At 41.6% G+C, this 22173-nt stretch overlaps 1 long non-coding RNA gene across 1 annotated transcript in view; it reads right to left on the bottom strand.

Annotated features, from left to right (window-relative positions):
- The window catches only part of LOC309348912, a 40433-nt gene extending 23885 nt beyond the window's left edge, over positions 1-16548 (bottom strand). Inside the window, exon 1 of the long non-coding RNA XR_014159585.1 lies at positions 16375-16548. This is a non-coding gene — a long non-coding RNA (uncharacterized lncRNA). The remainder of the gene's footprint in view (positions 1-16374) is intronic.
- Positions 16549-22173: the final 5625 nt, after the last annotated feature.

Genomic DNA, 22173 nt, shown 5'->3' with positions numbered 1-22173 from the left:
CTTGCTTGATTGTGTGTCTAATGCTGTGCAAAAGTCTCCAAAACATATATATCCCCAGAGGGCTGCCTCTCATGTTTCTGTCTCAATGTTCATGCCAACAGTGAACACTTTTGCCTCAGTGCTGCAAAAGGTTGCCTCAAAAATTAACAGTGTAATATATCATAGGATGCTGTTTTAAAATTTATAGACAGAGAAAGATGGTGGTCATTGTCTTTGCTTTCCTAAGCAATTGAAACATTGTTAATGTTTTAATTGCACCTCAAGTAACTGACTCTTTACTCTGATAAGTCTCCTGGACAGATGACAGATCATTCGGTTTGATGAGACTTGTGTGTGCATATGCTTTAAAGAGAGAGAATATAACAGATCTAGCTATCAGTCAGCTTACCAGGCTACAGGCAGTGCTTTAATTGAACAGATATGTGATCTATTATTTAACCCCAATAGATTAGGCAGTGTATCAAAGGAAGTAGACACCTGTATCCTGTTGCTTAGAATAGATGACTTGTGGATTATTTACCAGAGGGTGGGGTAGAATGTGTGCTATGCTGGGGGGGGGGGGAGGCAGTCAAAACCATGTAAACTATTTAGGACCAGGATCTCAATGACATTCAAGTGCCTTTCTGTGCTCACACTGAAGTGTGTTATGGACTCTGATTGAAATGTGTGCATGCACCAGGGATTGTAGGATATTGTCAGGACCACACTAGGACTGTGGCTAGCCATAACCAAATCTAAACTGAGAGGCGGTGTATTGAGCAACCAGGGGTCCTGGAGGTAAATGGATGGAGGATGGATGGTGGCTAATGAATTGAGGTTGAATCCTGACAAGACAGAAGTACTGTTTTGGGGGGACAGGGGGCGGGTGGGTGTGGGGGACTCCCTGGTTCTGAATGGGGCAACCATGCCCCGAAGGAGCACGTGCACAGCCTGGGAGTCATTTTGGACTCACAGCGTTCCATGGAGGCACAGGTCAATGCTGTGTCCAGGGCAGCTGTCTACTAGCTCCACCTGGTATGCAGGCTGAAACCCTACCTGCCCACAGACTGTCTCACCAGAGTGGCGGTTCCCTCACCACGAGAAGCAAAGTTACAGGGAACCAGGCAGAGGGCCTTCTCGGTAGTGGTGCCCACCCTGTGGAACACCCTCCCATCAAATGTCAAGGAAATAAACAACTATCTGACTTTTAGAAGACACCTGAAGGCAGCCCTGTTTAGGGAAGCTTTTAATATCTGATGAATTATTGTATTTTAATGTCAAGTTGGAAGCCACCCAGAGTGGCTGGGGAAACCCAGCCAGATGGGCGGGGTATAAATAATAAATTAATATTATTATTATTAACAAATTGCTGGATGTGGAGTAGGGCAACTGAAGACAATCGAGAAAACTTGCCAAACTGGGGAGCAAGAAATTAGATCCTAATGTACAACAAGCAGAGTTTGGGGTGTGTAAGAAATGAGGTTTCCTCCCTCACCCAGAATTCTATTATTATTAATTATTATTATTATTATTATTATTGTTATTAAACATCTTTTCCCCTTCACCATTCATTCCTCAAAACCACATTTGTTTCATGATGCATACATTCATTCCATATGCTCCTGCTACTTACACCAGTTTTCATGTATTTCTTTTTCTTCTACTGAGTTTTTTTATATTTGCCATGCAGCTACTATTCTGGTGAGGATGTGTGTATGAGCTGGCTGCTCCCCCTGCCCCCAAAATATTCCAGAACAATACAATGTGTAGGGCATTTGGGGGAAAGAAAATGGTAGGAGGCACCATGAGGCAGCCACTGACCGACTAGTCCTCCATTTCTGCTGGAGAAAAGTCTTCATCTCCACCCTACCTAGTCTGGATAGGTATGTGTAGTAATGCTCACCCCCAACCGCTTGCCCCTCCCTTCTCCTGCCTCTGCTCTCCGGCCAGGCCAGGACGCCCAGGGCAAGGTTGGCAGGTGAAATTACCTTTTTTGCATAACAGAACAAGTAAGACCCGGTAGGGCTGCCACCACTCCCTCTTGTCCAGGGGACTCCGAATCACGACCCAGGGAGCAGGCTGCGACCCATTTAACCTGGCTGTCCCCCTACTCCACAAGCTGCATCCACAGACTTGCAGGCAGAAGTACTACGGTAGAGCGTAATCAAGCGTAAGGCTAGGACTTAGCTATTCCCTCCGGAAAGGCACACAAACTAAAACAGTTTCATTCTTAAAAGGTTTATTTTAAAATAACATAAGAAACATGCTAGAATAGCAGGCACTCTTTTGGGCGTTACAGATAAGAAAAATAACAAAGTTACATAGTATAGCTAACTATACATACTCACAAGGTCTAACACAAGATAGGATAGCTGACATTCTTTAGGCATCTGCAAGTTGAAGGCTTTTGAAGATCTCCATTTCAAAAGACGAAACGACGGCTATTTACGATGGAACAATGGAGCCGGCATCTTTGCGGATTGCAGAGCAAAGGCAGAGAGCCCAGATCAGGATAATTCCCTGATCCTTTATTCACAATTTGCACAAGGCGTCGTAACTTTCAAACCAATCATAAGACTCAAATTATTTTTGAATACACCAATGACCGGTTTGCTGGTCAATTATTTTACTTCTTGACAGCTGGGCCAATTTAGAATACAACTCCAAATCAAAGGGGTTCCTCCCTTTCGTGGAAATTAGCCAGAGACACATTCCCAAGCAATTCAAGGACAGATAGCATCACTGGGAGGGGGGAGAGGTTCACACTCCCAACCTCAGGTGTTAGTTCTTAAATCAAGACTTCCTTGGGTTCAATAAAGCTTTCAGCTGAGGAGCCAACTAGTCTAGGGGTTAAAGATACACAACTTCTTTCCCAGGGTCCCTGTGGCTGATGAAACTCCCACAAGGCTTCACTCCTTTTACTTGACCAAAGAATAATTTCTAAATAATACTAACTTTACTACAGTATGGATAAGAGAAATGAACAAGGAACCTATTCATGTCTGTAAATTACCACATTTGGTTCAAATATATAAAAATTGAACAGAAGTATCCCATCCAATTCAATGGTTTCATTTGTCCCCAAACAAATGTGCAAGCCTAATACTGTTCTGCTAAGGTCCGTATAGTTAAAGCCATGGTTTTCCCAGTAGTAATGTATGGAAGTGAGAGCTGGACCATAAAGAAGGCTGATCGCTGAAGAATTGATGTTTTTAAATTATGGTGCTGGAGGAGACTCTTGAGAGTCCCATGGACTGCAAGAAGATCAAACGCATCCATTCTTAAGGAAATCAGCCCTGAGTGCTCACTGGAAGGACAGATCCTGAAGCTGAGGCTCCAATACTTTGGCCACCTCATGAGAAGAGAAGACTCCTTGGAAAAGACCCTGACATTGGGAAAGATGGAGGGCACAAGGAGAAGGGGACGACAGAGGACGAGATGGTTGGACAGTGTTCTTGAAGCAACAAACATGAGTCTGACCAAGCTGTGGGAGGCAGTGGAAGACAGGGGTCCTGGCGTGCTCTGGTCCATGGGGTCACGAAGAGTCGGACACGATTAAACGACTAAACAACAACAATACTGTTCTGCTAACCAAGTAAGGTCAGAGAAGGCTAATGACTATTGTTAAATACCAAACCTGGCCAATCCAGAGAACGTTAGACTCAGTAGAATTTTTCACAATGGTGTTTCATATGTCAAGGAGGTTTTAGGGGCTAAACACAGAAAGTCCCAGGAAACAAGGGTCCTGGTTCAATATATATCTACAAGCAACATGGTGCTGCTTTTCTCCCATCTACATTTGTCCAAAATCAGGAAGAGAGAAGTGTAGCATCTCTCATCATACACAGAAGACATTCCTGCACAACATATTACAATGGCCCAGTTTAGACTGATACAAGTCCATTGTTCCATCTAGCGCTGTATTTATTGTCAATTCTGAGAAGTGGCAGTACTCTAGGTTCTCAGGCAAATGGCTTTCACCCCACCTGCTACCTGTTTTAACAGGAGACATGAAGTATTAAATCTAGGATTTTCTGCATGCAAAGCATGTACTTCACAACTGAACTATTGTCCCCCATGATGCTGGCATGTCAGCAACCATCCAAACAGAGTTTCCACAGGGACAACAAACTATTTGTAAAAAAACAGGCTTCTTGTTTAGCATTCAGTGTGTTGGGTGACAAATAAATACTCAATTTCAAGTGCTTAACTCAGTCGGAGAGGTGTAGCCTGGGTCAGCCTGAACCCACTTACAGCAGAGCTGTCTGGAATACTAGAGGAAGCCTGGTTAAATTAGGCCATGGCTACCCTAAAAATGTAGAACCATCTAATCTGCTCCTTTCTCCCTCATTTGTAAATAATAACCCACAACACCCAAACAATCTAGGAACTTGTAAGTATTTAAAGGGTTGACCAAGGCTGGGCTTGGGGCAGGGGCACCTCACAGATGCCCTTTATCTGGGGTAGCTAACCTGAGGTTCTCCAGATATTGTTGGACTCTAAGTCCCATCAGCCTCAGCCCATATGGTCAATAATCAGGGATGATGGGAGTTGGAGTCTGGCAGCATCTAGAGCCATCTAGATGCCTCATCTGTACCCTGTATGGTCTCTTCAGTGTTGAGCAGTTCTGCTGATGGTTGGTGCTGTTTTGTTCTCTCTGGGTTTAACTCACCAGTAGTTTCAGCTTAATAAAGTTTTTTTCTTGCTTTTTTTTTTTTTAAGAAAAGATTCACCGGGGAGGTTTATATACACCCCCACCCCCAAAGTGAGATATTGTCACAAACTAAAGTTTTTAGAAGAGGGCGCACTCTTGCTTAGATATAATAGTGTTTAAAGGGTTGGGGACCAAAGGAATGACCAACATAGGCACCAAGTGTGCCTTCGAAGGGACAGCATTGTACAGATTGGACGCCACCTCCAAGAAGGGGTTTTTCCCATTTCGTAGGGACCTCATTTTGTAGGGGCACCCAGAAAATAGAAGTGAAAAGGTTCCCAGCTCAAGAAACATAGCAAAGGGGTGGGAATTTTCAAGGAAGAGCAGCTTGCCCCTCCCAATGGTCAGATCTGAGACCAATAGTGATATCCAAGGAGCATGGACCAACATCAAGCCCCTATCTACTGGTTTGCACATGAAAGTCAAACCACACATTTCTCTTGAAATATCTCCTTTATCAAAATGTGAGCCCCAAACCCATTTAAAACACTTAGTCATTTAGCAGCAACGTTTTACTCATAAGAAGCTCCTGTAGAATACCAATCTACATTTTAATTAAGTTTTACTCAGTGTAGACTAGTTAAAATGAATGGGCTTAATTTAGTCACATTAATGTGTCTATTCTGAGTAAAACTTAGTTGATTACCACCCAAGGCCAAAATGGTACAGTCCTGGGACAAAGCTTTTGCAAAGCTGTAATATTAAATCAAGCCAAGACTGTATTTTGCAAAAAGAGCTTTCTCTCTCCTTTTTCTTTTGTTGAAAAAAACCAAAAACAGAGATCACCACCAAAATTGGCCAAGGTTAGGAACGTGAAAGAGATCAGATCAGCAACAATTTCCACCCTCATCACTTGAGGTTGAGAGGAAGGCAGATACCTGACCTACATTTTAGAAAGTTTGATTCCTGGAAGTTTCTACAAAGTTTCCTGGGCTACACACTTTGTTTCATCTGAAAAATCAGAGGTCCTAAAATTCACTGTTGGTCACACCACACTGTGCAGATGCCATGACCTTCACTTTGCTTTGCTGTTCCCATCTTAAATGCAAGTTGCTCCGTACAAGAAGAGCAAACACCATTCAAATTTCACAATTATAATGTAAGCTATTTGGTAAAGCCATTCTTTTGTTTCTCGTCCCCATTACTTTTTCCTCCTTTGCTAATCCTGAGAGAAAGTCAAATGAACCAATGTTTACTCTTTCCCAGCCCTCTTACCCTCCTACCGTCGTCTCTGGTGAATCCATAATGTTGGATCATCACATTCATTTCCATGGCAACAGGTGCTGATGCCATAAATAGAGGTTTAATTTCAGGATTAAGCAGGAGGCAAAAGCTGGATAGTGAATTGAAAATTCTTATTCAAAGTCAAATATGAAAAGATAATTGCAAGGTGTAGTACTTGCCTTCTTACATGAATAGTCTTTTATCCAAATAGCAAATATTCACTTTCTGGAACCCTGATCCTTTCTCAGAAGGGCATTTTTCTTCTTGAGAAATCCTGATTGGAGATGATTAAATATGCCACTATTTATCTTACTTTGGATTATTCTTGATTACATGATACCCATCTGTTTTTCCGTATGAGCTGATAAGCTAGTTTGATGTTATAATGCATGAGAAAGTGATACTTAATTATATGCAGAGGCACTTGCATATTATAGATCAGTCACACTGTAAGATTCCGGATAAGTATCCTACATCTATAGGAAATCCAGAAATTGCCAGAATTTACCGAAGATCTATATCTGATCCTGTCTCATGGTCACACTTTCCAGATTTATCCAAAGTGAGCTGAGGGGGCCTTCAGATGACTCTCAATGATTTCTTACATGTTTCTGCAATTTAATACAGAAAGTATAATCTGACTGAAGAATGTAATGGTATTTAAAGTTATTCAATGTGTGATTTACATTTAGGCTACAGTCCTGTTCACAGTTCTCTGGAAGTAAACCTTATTGAAAACCAATGGGAGTTGGTTTATATATGTATAGAATTGTGCCATTGCATTCAAAATATTATGGGACAGAACAAATGCAACAGAAGATATTCATCATTGAAACTATCCATTTTTCTTTACGGGGGGTGTGGCGGGATACACAAACCATTGGAAACTCAGTTTTGATTGGACCAGTGGCATTGGGCTGGATCTAAAGAACATAGGAAGCAAGTTAAAGCTAAGTCAGACCATTAGTCTATCTAGGTCAGCATTCACTACACGTCAAGTGAATGATGTTTTGGACTACAAATCCCATCAGCCTCATCAACGTGGCTTGTGTTCAGGGAAGATGGGAACTGTCTTTCATCAACCTGTTCAACTTCCATAAAGGCATGGATGACTGTCACCTGTCAGGGAATGGTCTGGATCTGAGGACTGGGGAATGCATTCTCAGGCTGATCAGCTTCTCTCTGAAGAAGAGGAGGAGGGGAAGATTCACCCTCTCCTGTTTCCAGCGGTTTCAGGAGCAGAGAGAGAGACAGACACTGAGCAGCTTCCACAGGAGTTGCCTAGTTACAAGATAATGGAAAGGGAAACAGAAAGGAGGAAACAGCCAGCAGAGATGCCATTAGAGAGTGTGGGAAACCCTCCTTCCCCAAGAACTAGGAGGTCCATCCGTATTAGAAACAAAGAATGCAGAGAGGATGAGGAACTTCTCGTTGGCACCCAGGATGTTGCTGGGGACGGAAGGGGAAGGATTGAGAGTAGTCAACTGCTCTCTTTGTGGAGAGATGTGGCTTTTTGCTTGCAACCAGATGACTGAATAAAAAGGACTATAAAATACAAACTGCTTGTTAATTCTTGCTGTGAAGTTACTAAAGGGAGGGGAGGACTGTCCTTAGTCCAATGTGCAATGGAACTTCCTGTCCCCTCATACCTGCATGTGTCCACATCCTCCCCAAATTCACTCGGGAGGGTTGGGAGAACTCTCACAAAATATTTACGGGGTGCAGAGGGGTAGGAGATGGGGAAAGCTCCAGTATACAAGTGTAACTCCTTGCACTTGTTATTTGGATACCACCTCCATATATTTCTACAACTACTGAAACCAAAATGGAATAGAGAATTGTACAAAATAAACTAATTGCAAAAGACTGGAGGGCACCATGTTAACTACACCAGCCTACACTGATTTACTGGCAACAAGCCTCCAGGGTTTCAGACAGGAGTTTTTATGCAGCCCTAACTGGAATACCAGGGATTAGCCCTGAGACATTTTGCATGCAAAGCAAGTGTTCTGCCTCTGAGCCACAGATGTCCCCCAGTGGATTTAACCTTCTCCATTCACACTGTTTTCTAAATCCAATTATAACTTGAAGCTGCTGTGGGGTGGGGGGTGGGGGGACACAGGCACCTAAGTCAAGCCTCTTTTTTTCATAGTGGTGATTTACATTGGGAATAACAATACAGTGGGGGTTTTTTTTAAATGCACCTCTGGAGCCATGACTCTGTTCACAATTGGATCACCACTGCTTCAAAGTATACATTTAAAAGTGAGAAGATCAAGTCAAGAATTTTCTTCTTGATATCTGTTTCAACGTTAAGACTGCAACACAAACTTATAGGCAAAATGTATTTCGGGGGGAAATGGGTTGTCCACTTCAATTCACACTCTTAATGTAGCTTGCTGGAGTTTGGAGGCTTCATACGGCTTGCCTTTTTATTTTATTTTTCTTGACAGCACTATTCCCCCCATACATCACTTTGCAGTTCATCTGAAAGATGTATTTATGTGACTTCACTTTTATACTTTGAGGTCTTTGGCAGTGGGGAGGGAGTACTTTAAAGCAACTGCACAAAGGTTTACAGAAAAGATTAAGCCCGGTCTTTGATATTTGGAAGCCTTTAAGCTGCTGGAGGTAGCAAGGCTTTTCAAAGGATCTATATGGTTCCAGGTTATGTATTTGCAATCCTGATATACCGCCAGAAGGACACTTACATATTTCAAAATCGAATATATAAAAAATCCTCTGTAAAAAGAGGCGGTGAAAACCTGGCCTGTGACTCAGGCATTCACTGCCTCGTGAATTCTCTGTGTCAAAGTACCTGTGGAGCGGACCGTGTTCAGATTCGATATTCTTCCTTAAACTTTCTCTTTTTAAAAGTTACACTTAGAATAACATTGGGGATGATCCACTTGCAACTGAGAAACACGGAGAAAATGGAAAGTTAGAGGGAATTTGGAGTGGGGGTGTCTTTGTCAGGGCTGGCCCAAGACATTTTGGTGCCTGAGGCAAAGGGCAAGATAGAGATCTCCCTTCATTCCCTATTCAGAAGTCAACTGAACTATTGTATCAGAGGGCAGCTCAGGGGGCACAGGGCAGGTTGTGCTGTACGCACACAGCTTTGTCCTCCATCATCTTGCAGCTGCTCCCCACCCACAGCTGCTTCTGTAGCCTGAGGCAGTTACCTCACACTGCCTAACGATAGGGCCAGCTCTGGTCTTAATGAACCTTCCATATCTCAATTTAGTCTTTCCCTTTCATGCTCAAAGCAATAGAAGTTTCTTGGAAGGCATGGAGAGGGATGGATGGATAGATGGATAGATGACAAGGTTTTGTGAGGCACGCATGGACCTCTTTTTCTCTGGCACTACCTACAAAGCACCTTTGCAAGTTCAAAGCCAGAGCAAAGCTTATTTTCAATAAACCTCTTGCAAAGCTCATTGAGAACTTGGTAACATGCTTTAATTGTGCTTTTAATATTTTCTTGGAAGCCAGCTAGAGTGGCTGGGGCAACCCAGTCATATGGGTGGCATATAAATAATATTTTTATTATATTTAATGTGAGGGGCTCTGGTTTGCTGTTTGTCTCTTACAAAGCTTATGTTGATTGTCTTGATTAACTCGCTGATAAGCTGAGAACTGTCTTCACCATCAAGTGTCCTGCATTTTGTAAAGTTTACCTTAAATTTGAGCAGCTGTTAGCCTAACAGCTGTTAACATGACAAACCCTGTTAACATGACAAACCTTTATTTTAAAAGGAAGTGGTTAGATGAAAACAAAAATTACCGGAAAACACATAAGACTCAGAAGTGGTGTAAGTATAGGTTAGAGAGATAATCTATCACCCCCGAAAGGTGAAACTGACAGGCCTATTTTTGTTTTGGGGATTTATTTGCTACATTTGTTATTTAACTGTCCCTGAGTGGTAACTAAAGGGCCTATCGAATTTTCGACCAGGTTCTGATGCATATGCCACTTTAGAGAAAATGGACTATTGCTATAAATATTGGAATGTTGGAGTTTTAGGACTTATGGTATATAATCTATTTGAAGTTAGAGATGAGGTGAACAGAAATGTTTATCTGCCCATACGATTGTGCACAAGTTAGTGTTACTGCAAAAGTCTTCCAGAGGATCTTCACTGGGTTCTTGTATGCCCGTCTTAATCCCTCATGTCGCTCAACTTGAACGACTGGCTGACGAAGTGTCAGAAAAGACTAAGGAGCCAATTCTCACAGAAAATGACTTTGAGCATGACTGTAACCAGCACCGAGGAATGCCAAACTGGACCACTTTTTGTGAGATGGGGCATCAGTGACTGAAGAATTTCTTCTGAGCTTTTTCAACAACAAATCTGAGCCCCGAGGAAGAAGTGCAAATTTAAGGGGCTCTGGGCAAGAGAAACTTCAAGGGTCCCCCACCAGGAGGGCCAGTTACACATCACCAGAGAGAGAGAGAGAGAGACTGAAAAAGAGGACACCGATTTGCATAATGCTAGTGTACTCTCATTTCTGTAAATTTTAGAAATCTTTATCAGTGATTAGCCAGTAGACAATTTTCTTTGCGTGTGTATTCCATTCTGTAGGTCAGGGTGAGGGCCAAGTCAAATAAGTCAATTGAATTGGTCAACTGTGTGTGGGAAAGGAAACAGGTTCACACAGATAGCAAGTACCTTGAGGCACTTTTCAGGCAAACAGAGTTTCTGGATAATCTGCATCACTCATTTAAAGTTCTGGGGCACCAAGGGGACACCAAGAAGGCCTTCCTCATCACCTGAAGACTTGTAGGACACCGGAAGAGGTGAAATTACAGCCACTTTCCCTCTCAGTATGATAGGCTCACCCAATTTTGACAGACTTAGGTGCCTCATAACTATTTTGGAATATTTCCCACACATTGGTTTCATCTATCGGAGGCAGTTTAGGGTATTGCAACGGGTGTGTCTGCACTGGTTGCCACCCTGCAGGAGGCACCAAAACAATGCTGTAGAATGGAGCATGAGAGGCAGGGGGGTCGAATTTTAGCACCGCACAGGGCACTGCTGAAATTTGAGAGCCTACCACTGCCCCTATGCAGATCACAAATAATTAATAAATTGGTCCTAGCTCTAAATTGGTCCTAGCCTTGTGTCTTGCCTGTTTAATCTGCTCTCCTCACGTGGAAGAATAGAAAACCCATCCACAATCTAAAATTACAAACGGGAAGGTCTTCATCTGATGCAAAAAAGCTTGTAATGTCACTGCCAGGCATTCTTCCTTGGGGATGGCTTTGCAAAGTCAGGGTGCCACCACAGGAAAGGCCCTTTCAAAAACCAAAGCAGCACTCCTAAAGTTTTAGATTAGAGGCACGAGCCTCGAAAAGAGACTTTGAGGCAAGTTAGAGTCTTGGGACACCTCTTTTTAAAAGAATGTAAATCAATGTTGTTTTTACTTTCTACTTAGTGTATGATAACAGTATCTCATTTATATGTATATTCACATGAACTTTCATACATATTCAAAAACTGTAGCCCTGCACTTTTTTGTTTGGGAGCAAACCCAAGACCCATTAAACTAACAGGTGATGCATATCCCTGTAGAGTGACAATAGTATGGAACTGATTATATCAATCACCCACAATGTAATAAAAATATGAACTTCCTTAAGGATTTCAGATCTTAGGCCTTCTGGCATTTCTTTTCATAACCTGTCATATATTCTAGCTTCTTGGTTTTAATATGAGCTTTTAATGACAGAGGTATTTGACAGGGCATTTATCAAAGTGGGGGGAGTTTTCTTATTATAATAGTAATTAGAGTAAGATCAGCCCCTGGTTCAAAAGAAATGGCAATTAACTTGTTTTTATCACTGCCATGACATGCACCTTTGTGTCACATCCTTGATTGTCATTTTGTATCACTGTTAGTGTGTTTCTAATTTCATGTGTACAGTAAATAACTATAATCCAAAATTGTTTGGGGGATTTAGACATAAATGTCTTTCGTTTAATGTGATTGCTTTCTTTGAGATTACAATACAAATTCAGTCAGGCCAGAAGGAATGATAACACTAACATTAAAATGATGGATGGCCAACAACCTTGAGAATTTCCATTCCAGCATAATTCTTCAGTGATGACAAAATCAGTCCATTTCCTGCCCTCAAACATAGGAAATCTGGAACAGCTGAAAGCCCCAATGTAAGTCAAGTGTTGTTTTATATACTCTTTATGGGCAGTCATTAAATAAGTCAAACATTTACCCTTAATGTTTATGCCCTTACAAATACAATAGACTCTGAATTGGCTGTTATTCATAAAATGTGTTCTGTTATAAAGGTCTGCTAATAACTCATCAAAATCGGAAGAGGAAATCAGGTATGAAAAACCACAGAAAAACCCAAATCAGGTAGGGTTGCCATATTTCAAGTAGTAAAAACCAGGACACCCCGTATTTCCCCCTGACTGGATTGACTTGACTCCTGGACAAAGCACCACCTTTCAGAAATTTCCCCTGGACATAAATTCTGCCTTTGAAATCCTGGTAATGTATGGCAGCCCTAACTCGGGTGATATTTATAATGAATTCTGGCCACAGGCAACCATCAGCATATGTCCACAGATTAATTTCATAGCTCAACAAGGCAGTCCTATTAACCCTCTTTAGCTGTCTCAGTACTAACAGAGGGTTGGGTTCAGAATTTAGCCAAGGATGAAAGTAGCAGGGAGGGGGTGTATTGGTTTCAATTGGCTCCAGAAAGTAAATCTGCCTTGGATTGTGGCCAAAAGTGAACCACCTCTGGGCATATTTACTTACTTACTTACTTACTTACTTACTTACTTACTTATTGCTTTCTCAGGGTAATATAACATCTTGAATGGGGCAGAATATTAGAACTCCATAAGGAAACTAAAGACAGAATTCATTAGCTGGACCATAAAGAAGGCTGATCGCTGAAGAATTGATGCTTTTGAATTATGGTGCTGGAGGAGACTCTTGAGAGCCCCATGGACTGCAAGAAGAACAAACCTATCCATTCTGAAGGAAATCAGCCCCGAGTGCTCACTGGAAGGACAGATCCTGAAGCTGAGGCTCCAATACTTTGGCCACCTCATGAAAAGAGAAGACTCCCTGGAAAAGACCCTGATGTTGGGAAAGATGGAGGGCACAAGGAGAAAGGGACGACAGAGGACGAGATGGTTGGACAGTGTTCTCAAAGCTACTAACATGATTTTGTCAAACTGCAGGAGGAAATGGAAGACAGGAGTGCCTGGCATGCTCTGGTCCATGGGGTCACAAAGAGTTGGACATGACCTATTGACTAAACAACAATCACATATTATATTATATTATATTATTATATTATATTATATTATATTATATTATATTATATTATATTATAATTATATTATATTATATTATATTATATTATATTATATTATATTATATTATATTATATTATATTATATTATATTATATTATATTATATTTTGCAGTCACCTGCTGTTTTTATACTACTGTATTATAGTTCACCTGGGTGGTCTGCTTCTCAAAGTCAACTTGCATCCTCCAGGTAAGCATGGAATGAAGAACAAGCTTGGGGAGGAAAAGCACTTTAAAATGAGCCTCAAAGGCAGTCAGGGATGCAAAGTGCTTCCAAGTGCTGAAGCCAATGAAGCTTCTGAAATGAGAGATAACATTCAGAGGGCTCCCATGTCTGGGATGCATGCAGTTGTGGCTTTTATTCTCTTTTGTTTAGCATATGTGCAAGGTGACTTCTGGGTGAACTCTGACAAAAATCAGACAAGCTAGGCACAACACAAACTGCTGAAGGTTTACGGTGTTTAAAAACAATCAAAAAGGAGAACAGATGGGGGACCAGGTAGCTTAAAGGAATGGTGGAATCTATTCTTCCTCTTATCATAGAATCATAGACTCTGAGGATCATCTAGTCTAACCCCCTGAAATGCAGGAATATGCAGCTACCATATTAGCTGCAGGGATATTAGTTGCAGGGATCAAACCTGCAACCTTGGTGTTATCAGCACCACACTTTAAACCATTATGAGAGGGTGATGAAATAAGCAGGGTATGGAAGTTCATTTTATTTTTTTTAATGACTTCTGGGTCACTTATGTTACACTGTTTGCCAGACACTGTTTGCAGCCTTTCAAAGTTCTCTTTTGTGCCTGCTTAGGAGAGGAGGGCATATAATTGTGTAACTGCTACATTGCCTCACTCCATTACAGTGCAGGTAAGCTGTAGTGAGACTGGAATTAGGAGGGCAGCCCCCCCCCCCACGCCTGATAAAAATGCATCTACCACTCCCCATGTGGCCAACTGCTGTGCTGCAGCAAGCAAAACCCATCAGGAGATGATCCCAGATATTTTGCAACTCTCCTCTTTGGAGTTCAGGACACAACCATAACTTTTAGAACGTTGATGCTTTAAAAAACTAACTAACTAACTAACTAACTAACTAACTAACTCTATGCTACTTTATAGTGTCTTCTTTGTGCTCCTTATTTTGCTTCTTTAATGCTGGCCACTGACCATAACAATAGGGATTTGGGCTGTGCTCCACCACACCAGCCGCCTCTGCCTTAGACCCTGGCAAAAAAGCTGCTGGTGAGAATAGACAAAGCCAAGATAGAGGGGGAAGTTGCCTGACCTGATATGATGCACATCATGTGATCCTGTGAGTGCTTTGTAACAAAGATAAAGATCGGTTAACCCTCAGCATGGAAGGGAAGCAATTGCTTGCTTCAGTTAAATTGCTCTGTTTGTGAACCAAGAATAAATGTGCTAGGCTGAGTTGGAGGAAAGGCATTTCCTAGTCGGAAGCCTTTCCAAGCCAGTAGTTATCCCTACCACACACACACAAACACACACACAAAAAAAACAACAACAAAAACCCCATGTGCACCCCACACAAATAATCACTTTTAAATAATAGTGTAACTGTTAGTAAGATTCACAAAAGACAGCCCCAGCAGCTGGCCCTCATCACTTTGTGGTTTATCATCAGAGTAATTGCATTTCAGTTATGGATTATTGCTATGCATCATACAAATGAGATGCCTCAATGATGTATTGATGGAGAAGCAGTGGTTGTCCAGGAAGAAAAAGATTGAGGAAGTCAACAACTCAATTTTTGTATGTGAAAGAGGAAAGATGACTCAGAACGAGAGAGGGGAGGATGTTATTAACTACTTCATTTAAGCTGCTGGTGGTGATGCTGCTGATGAATGAAATTTCCACAGTGATTTCTCTGTCATTAAAGCCATCTCTTTCCCTCTCCCTCTACCAAAGACCCTCAAATTGCTTTCCTTTTTTTTAGAAGGTATTGTTCCTATCCAGAGTTTCTTTTTTAAAAAAACAAACAAACCCACAAAACAACACTTTCTAAGCAGGTCCATTTGAATCAACAGTTACAAATTGTTTTCCAGGCTGAGAGACACTTCGGTTGATCACAGAATCCTTAGCTCACTCCCTTCCCTACGGGTAGGCAGTTTTCCACTGACCAATTCGTCATGAAACCCACATACATTCAGGTTCACAGTGTCCATGAAGAACAGTAGTGAACCAAGAGGCAGCAGAGGCAATGGTGGCAGAGTAACCATAGTGCAAGATTAAATGCAAGTTACAAAAGTCTAACATACAAAGAGCATTTCAAGAAGCTCTTGGCAAGCCTCCACCTCCAGCAGTCAAAATGACAGTTTCAAAAGTGCTTTTTCTTAGGTCCATAGCAGCAGCCCCATGCACTAATCTGAATACTTCTTAGTCTCTTACAAGTGGTCCTGTAATTAACTTGAGTTTCAGGGGTGCTGTGTGGCAGACTTCTAAGGGGGCATAGGCAGAATAAACGAAGGTGGGAAGTGTTCCCTCATGTCAGAACCTCTGGGTTAGACTTGAATGGGGAAACCTCATTATCCCGTGTTAGGACTGTCTTCCCCACAAACACCAGTTTCCTCTTTACAGTTTCTATTTAATTGGTTTGGACAATATGATCTCATCTGTCACAGCTCTTTAGAGTGATACTAATGACAACTTCATCATAGATTTGCCAAATATTGCATTGGAAATTTTAACAGAATATTGTGACCTAAATAGATATACACTTCATTGGCTATGTGAGGCATGGGAGTAGGTTTTTGTGCTTATATCATGAAGAAATTGCTAATCTAGTTAAATTGCCCCTCTTTTACCATGCTGCTGTTTCCAAAAGAACTGACCAGTTGTGATCTAAACACCAGAGTAAATGCTTTTATTTACTGTATTTTTATCCTGCTTTTCAGAAGAGAATTGCCCCACACCCCAAAAGTGGCTCACATGAAGAGAGAGAGAGAGATGGCTGCCAAAGAGACAAGACACACAAGAAAAGGAAAACAGGTGGGAAACCCAGATGAGGAAAACCAGTTCTTCATGGTCAGAACAATGAGGTGACTGTATATACCCAGCTGAGGCCAGGCTGATCTTACCTTGCTGGTTCTTCCTTAAATAGCAGTTGGTGGTTCTTGTTCCTTTGGCCAGTGGATGGAGCTACAGCTAGATGGATAGAGGCCTTTATACCATTGCTTCTGCCATGGTGCTGATCCCATCTGAGCACACCCACAGCTGCTAAGGAAAACTCCCATTGTCATCAGGCTTCTTCAGGATGCAAACAGCAGCCTATCGGGATCACGGTCAGAGTAAAAGATGCTTCCTAAACCCACACCACAATCTCAATTCAGATTCTACCCCTGACAGAAACAGTAACTCAGATACTAATTGTGTGACTGATGTCAGGGGTAACTTGGCCTTTAGGAGCTGTCTGTCGGCTGCAATAAAAGCTTCCATTTCATACAACCTCTGTAACCTTAATTTGTAAACAAATGTTCACAAATGAAGTCACTCCAGAAGAAATGATCACCTGTGTGTATTCTACTTTAGATACTCATGGAAGAGATGGATGGAGACAGCTAGGCACCTGGACGATACTGACATTCAGCTGATAAATATTGGGGGCCGAGTTTTTGTTTCATTTCTATCCATTCTAATTTACAGCATCATAATGAGCTGTATGCATGGAGCTATTGAATTCACATTTGGTGGCAGTAACCACCCTGGAAGGCTTATTAGTTTCATCATCCAAATACCCTGAACACTCTAAACAGTTCAGCAGAATTGGCACCATCTCCTTCATTTGGAATAGTGCTCACAATTCAGAAGTGATTTAAACTGGCATGTGGTCCCTGTCAAAGCAGCACCTAAGCTGAGCCACTGTAATTCGTCTCAGTTTCATGAGCATTATGTACACCCAGCCTGCGGAAGAAATGCCAAATTTAACTGCCAGAAAGAATAAACAAGGACCTGGAATGGAGAAACCCACCATTTATTCAGAAGTTCATGCAGATCAAAGATGATACATAAAATTCTATTGGTGATGCTGAGCTCATTTATATATTTCCAATGAGAAGCTCAGTCTTTTCCTATTGATTCTTATTCCACTGTAGCGATGGACAAATCTTCCTAATTCCACCCAATTTCATTGTTGCTAGCACTCAGTCATAGGTCCATGCCTCCCGTTTTGTGTGGATTTTTTAAAAGAATGCATTAAACATTTGCTTTGAAATTATATGTATTATTGCATGCATTGCTGTATGCCTTTCCCTCCAAACCCCCCCCCCATATTTTTCAATACTGTTCAATGTGCTTTCCCATAAAATACATATTTTACATGTCCTTTAACTAGGTGATCAAAAGAGCCATTTATCACAAAGGCAGCAAGCATTCAGGTAACAACAACAACAACTACTACTACTACTACTACTTATTATTATTTATACCCCACCCATCTGGCTGGGTTTCCTCAGTCACTCTGGGCGACTTCCAACAAAAGATTAAAAATACATTAATGCTAATCAGTACCCATTTTTATGCATATGAAATGTCCTACATGCCTCCTCCAGGGACTGGGATCATTGTGGGATGAGCAGAGACAATCTCTTCATTTGCTTCAACTACAGCATAGCTGGTGTTATTTGTAAATGGAACCTCCCATCCACTTCACCCTTTTCCCTGAACCTCCTGGGTTTATACATCTACAGTGGAACTTTCATCCTCTCTTCCTCCTGTATTCCTTTGCCCCTTCTCCAATTGCTCCAAATGGTTGGGAGAATGCCAACAACAGATTGAGGGAATGCATGGGTAGGAGAAGGGAATAATGGTTCTGTTGCAGAAGCAGAAATCTTTGAATGTTTGGAACATTCATGTAGTGCTACTTTGGAAACAACAATTTCTTTATAGCAGATAATGTGAGACTCAACAGTGCCTTTCCCTTTCCTCCATGGGCTCTATTTTCACTCACCAGAAAAAAAGAGTATTTTCTGATAATGATACTGTCTTGTTTCATTCACCAGACAAAATAATAATACCAAAGGTCAACCCTCATGAGAGATGTCTTGATGAAGCAATCAAACCCCTAAAATAGCCACACACTTTCTGTTTCTTTCCATACTGAAGCAAAATAATGAGACAAGAAAATGTATTCCTGATAGTAATGAAGGCACTTTTACACAGAGGGCAACTCTCATTTCATCTGAAGATAATATTTATTTCCTCCTCGTCTCTGTATATTTTCAGATATCCATATTAGTCCCTGGTTAGATACTAAGCAAGAGGCTTATCCAGACTAATCTGTGACTTTTGAGATCATTCTTTACGGTCTAATCCAAACTCGTTTTACCTCACATTTTAAACTCAGAGATGTGTAAGAGAACCTGGATGGTCCCAGGGGCATGTCTGGAACCTAGCGAGAAGAACCAGAAATATAGCTTGGAGGACCATGACATGCCACAAAAGCAGGAACAACTCACCCAGCGGGGTGGAGCTGCAACACTGGCTTCCTGGCAACAGTGGCACTGCTGTTCTTTGAGAGGGAGACAGGGAGGGTCAAGGTGGCAGTAAGGTTGGTGAGAGTTGAGCAGCTCCCATCTGGTGCTCTTGATGGTGTGACCGCACTAGGTGACATCAACACAATCGGTACAAGCAGAAGCTCATGAAGTATGTGCAGAACAGATAACCAAAAAAAGTGCCACCCTGGACAGTCACCTGAAGTTAAAAATAGATTGATCAAGTAATTTCATTTATTGTTTTCTTCCTTTGCCCTGTGTACTCCCCAACCTGGTGGCCACAGTTTCCTGTCATTCCTTTTGCAATTTCATTTGTCTCAAAGCTGACCCAATAGAAGCTCTTCAACTTGGTCCAGCGCCGAGGGCCTTCTGGCGGTTCCCTCATTGCGAGAAGCAAAACTATAGGGAACCAGGCAGAGGGCCTTCTCGGTAGTGGCGCCTGCCCTGTGGAACGCCCTCCCATCAGATGTCAAAGCGATAAATAACTACCTGACATTCAGAAGACATCTTAAGGCAGCCCTGTTCAGGGACGTTTTTAATCTGTGATATTTTAGTGTATTTTTGGTTTTTATGGAAACCGCCCAGAGTGGCTGGGGAAACCCAGCCAGATGGGCAGGGTACAAATAAAAACAAAAACAAAACAAAAAACAAAATACTTCCGCTGCTGCCCTGATGCATAAGATTAGAAAGCAGGAGTTTGTCCCAAATGGTCCACAGCACCTCACATTCCCTTGGTACTGTTATGGATCCTATGCTGTTGAGGTAATGTTAGAAATTCATCCGGAACGTATTCCTCATACTGGTTGTGAAAATGCCTGGTGTCAGCAGCACTACTTTTAATTTAGTCAAATATATGGCTTGCCTGTTCTAGGAATCGTACAAGGGCAGGCACATTATTTGAGAGATGTTTACGCACTGCCTATTCAGAAGGAAGCATCTGTAGACACTTTAATGGAAAAATAAATCTGGTGGGAAGAGCAGGGAAGTTGTTTCTTTTTGTGGTGTTCAAGTGAGCTGATTCATGTGTCAGCTCTTCTTTCCCCCCACTCTAGCCAGCTTTGCATTCTTGAAAGAATGTAGAGGACAAACCAAATGACTTTAATATCCTCAGCTCGTGGTGCTTTGCCCATTTAAACTTGTTGAGATGGGGAATGCTTTTGTGATTATGGCTATTACCACTCTTCTGTGATACGTTCACGTAGAACCCTTTTCAGAAATGTGAGCAATGACATTCATGCCTGTGCCAGTAATTTCTCTTATGCCTGTAAGTTGACTGAAGAGTCATTATTGTATAAGGATGCATCAGTCAAGGATAAATATAAAATTGCAACTTTCTGTCACATATCCGTATATTAGATGTGTTGGATATCCATGTTGAAATAGGATACAAAAAGAAAACACTCCTTAGTCAGATTGATAGGGCAAGTCCTTCAAAAGTGAGCCATCCAGAAATGGGCTAACTCTTAAGCATTCACACATTGGGTTCACTCTTTATAGATCTACCACCGCAGATGACTCTCAATGGATAGTGTATCCCTCTGTGTCTATGCTCTTCTTTTTTGTGTTTCCAAGATACAATAGTCACTTTACAGAGGGTGTTCAAGGTGCTGTCTCAAATGATGGGGAAATGGGGGGGGTCATAAGACAAGATTTGCTATCTCTCAAATTGCACTCCAAATCTGACTTCATTGATTTTCAGCTGATACTCCCAAAAATTTAAGATCCACCTACTTTGGGCGAATTTTGTGATTTCTAGGCAATCATACCACAATTTCTCAGAAACTGATAAACTTCTCTGACTGTCTGTTGACTGACACAATGAATTTCCCTATCATGTACTGGGTACATGACACAAATTGATGGTTCAGCTCATGTGAGAGAAGTGGAGCAGGCAACAGTTTGAGTAAGCAGATAAACATCAGAAAGAACAGCATCCACACCAAAAGAAATCCAAAAATGGCTGGTGGGTATGGCATTTAAAATAACATATAAGTGTTATTCTCCTGTTCCATTAAACTAAAGGGGGGAAAGAATGGAATTAATAAAATATTAGCACAAAAGAATTTATTAATCCACTACTACTCAAGGAAGTTATATCTTAACCCACTTGTTTCTCATACTTCACAGTGAATTGGAAAAAACAAGTGAGTTTGGATAAAACTTCCTTGGGCAATGGCGGATTAAGGAATTCTTTTTGTGTTGATTTTGTGCCCTCAAAATCATGAAACAGTAGAGGCTTGTAAAGAGTGCCTTTTTATCTGTTAATTGGCAGAAATTCAGGAGAAGTGGAATACATTAACTCAGCTAGATGAGAATAAGCATGCGTAAAGAGCTATAAATTTACATTTAACACAGACCATTTTTTAAAGTGTCAGACTGTACAGTATTCTTGTCAAACATAGTGTTTAATTATACTGCAGTATCAGCCCTGGATGTATTAGTCGTCTTCCACAGTCACTTGCTATTTCTCCAGAACACCGAGTCAGTTCACAACAGCCAGTTGACTGGTTGAGAAAGAAGGTTGAACAGAAGTATAACAGGTGCCCAAACAACCATGGGGTTGTCATGCTACCACAGAACTGCCAGAAATGTGGGCTGTTCAGCAGTGAAGTAAACTTGGGTTGAATGAAGATCTGACTATATAGTAAAGCAGAAACACGGTCGCTCTTCTGTACAATGATGCTTACATGCATCTTCTAGTTCTCATGCCCAACTAAGCCTAAGTATGTGCAGCTGAATCAACAACATATTGAATTTTAGACCATGAGCACTGCAAAGCAGGATGTATCCTTTTATATTCTGTAGAGCAGGGGTGGGGAACCCCAGCCTGCATGGCCAATGCTCATTGATGATAGGAACTGTAGTTTAACAATAAAACAATGAACACGGTGGTGATGCAATGACTATTGAGATCGACAAAACGTAATATCACCAAGGCAATTACAGTGGTACCTCGGGTTACATACGCTTCAGGTTACATACGCTTCAGGTTACAGACTCCACCAACCCAGAAATAGTACCTCGGGTTAAGAACTTTGCTTCAGGATGAGAACAGAAATCATGCTTGGGCGGCGCGGCAGCAGTGGAAGGCCCCATTAGCTAAAGTGGTGCTTCAGGTTAAGAACAGTTTCAGGTTAAGAACAGACCTCCGGAACGAATTAAGTACTTAACCCGAGGTACCACTGTATCAGTAAACAAACAATAAACGTCCATAAAAATGGCAAAAGTAGTTTTTCCTCACAAATTTGTTTTATCTTTGTTGTTATTTAGTCGTTTAGTCGTGTTTGACTCTTTGTGACCCCATGGACCAGAGCACGCCAGGCACTCTTGTCTTCCACTGTCTCCCGCAGTTTGGTCAGACGCATGTTTGTAGCTTCGAGAACACTG

Source organism: Podarcis erhardii (assembly GCF_964252035.2).
Source record: "Podarcis erhardii genome assembly, chromosome: 1".
Taxonomy (NCBI): domain Eukaryota; kingdom Metazoa; phylum Chordata; class Lepidosauria; order Squamata; family Lacertidae; genus Podarcis; species Podarcis erhardii.
The sequence above is the reverse complement of the archived record's forward strand: the minus strand, read 5'-3'. Positions and strand labels throughout refer to the sequence as shown.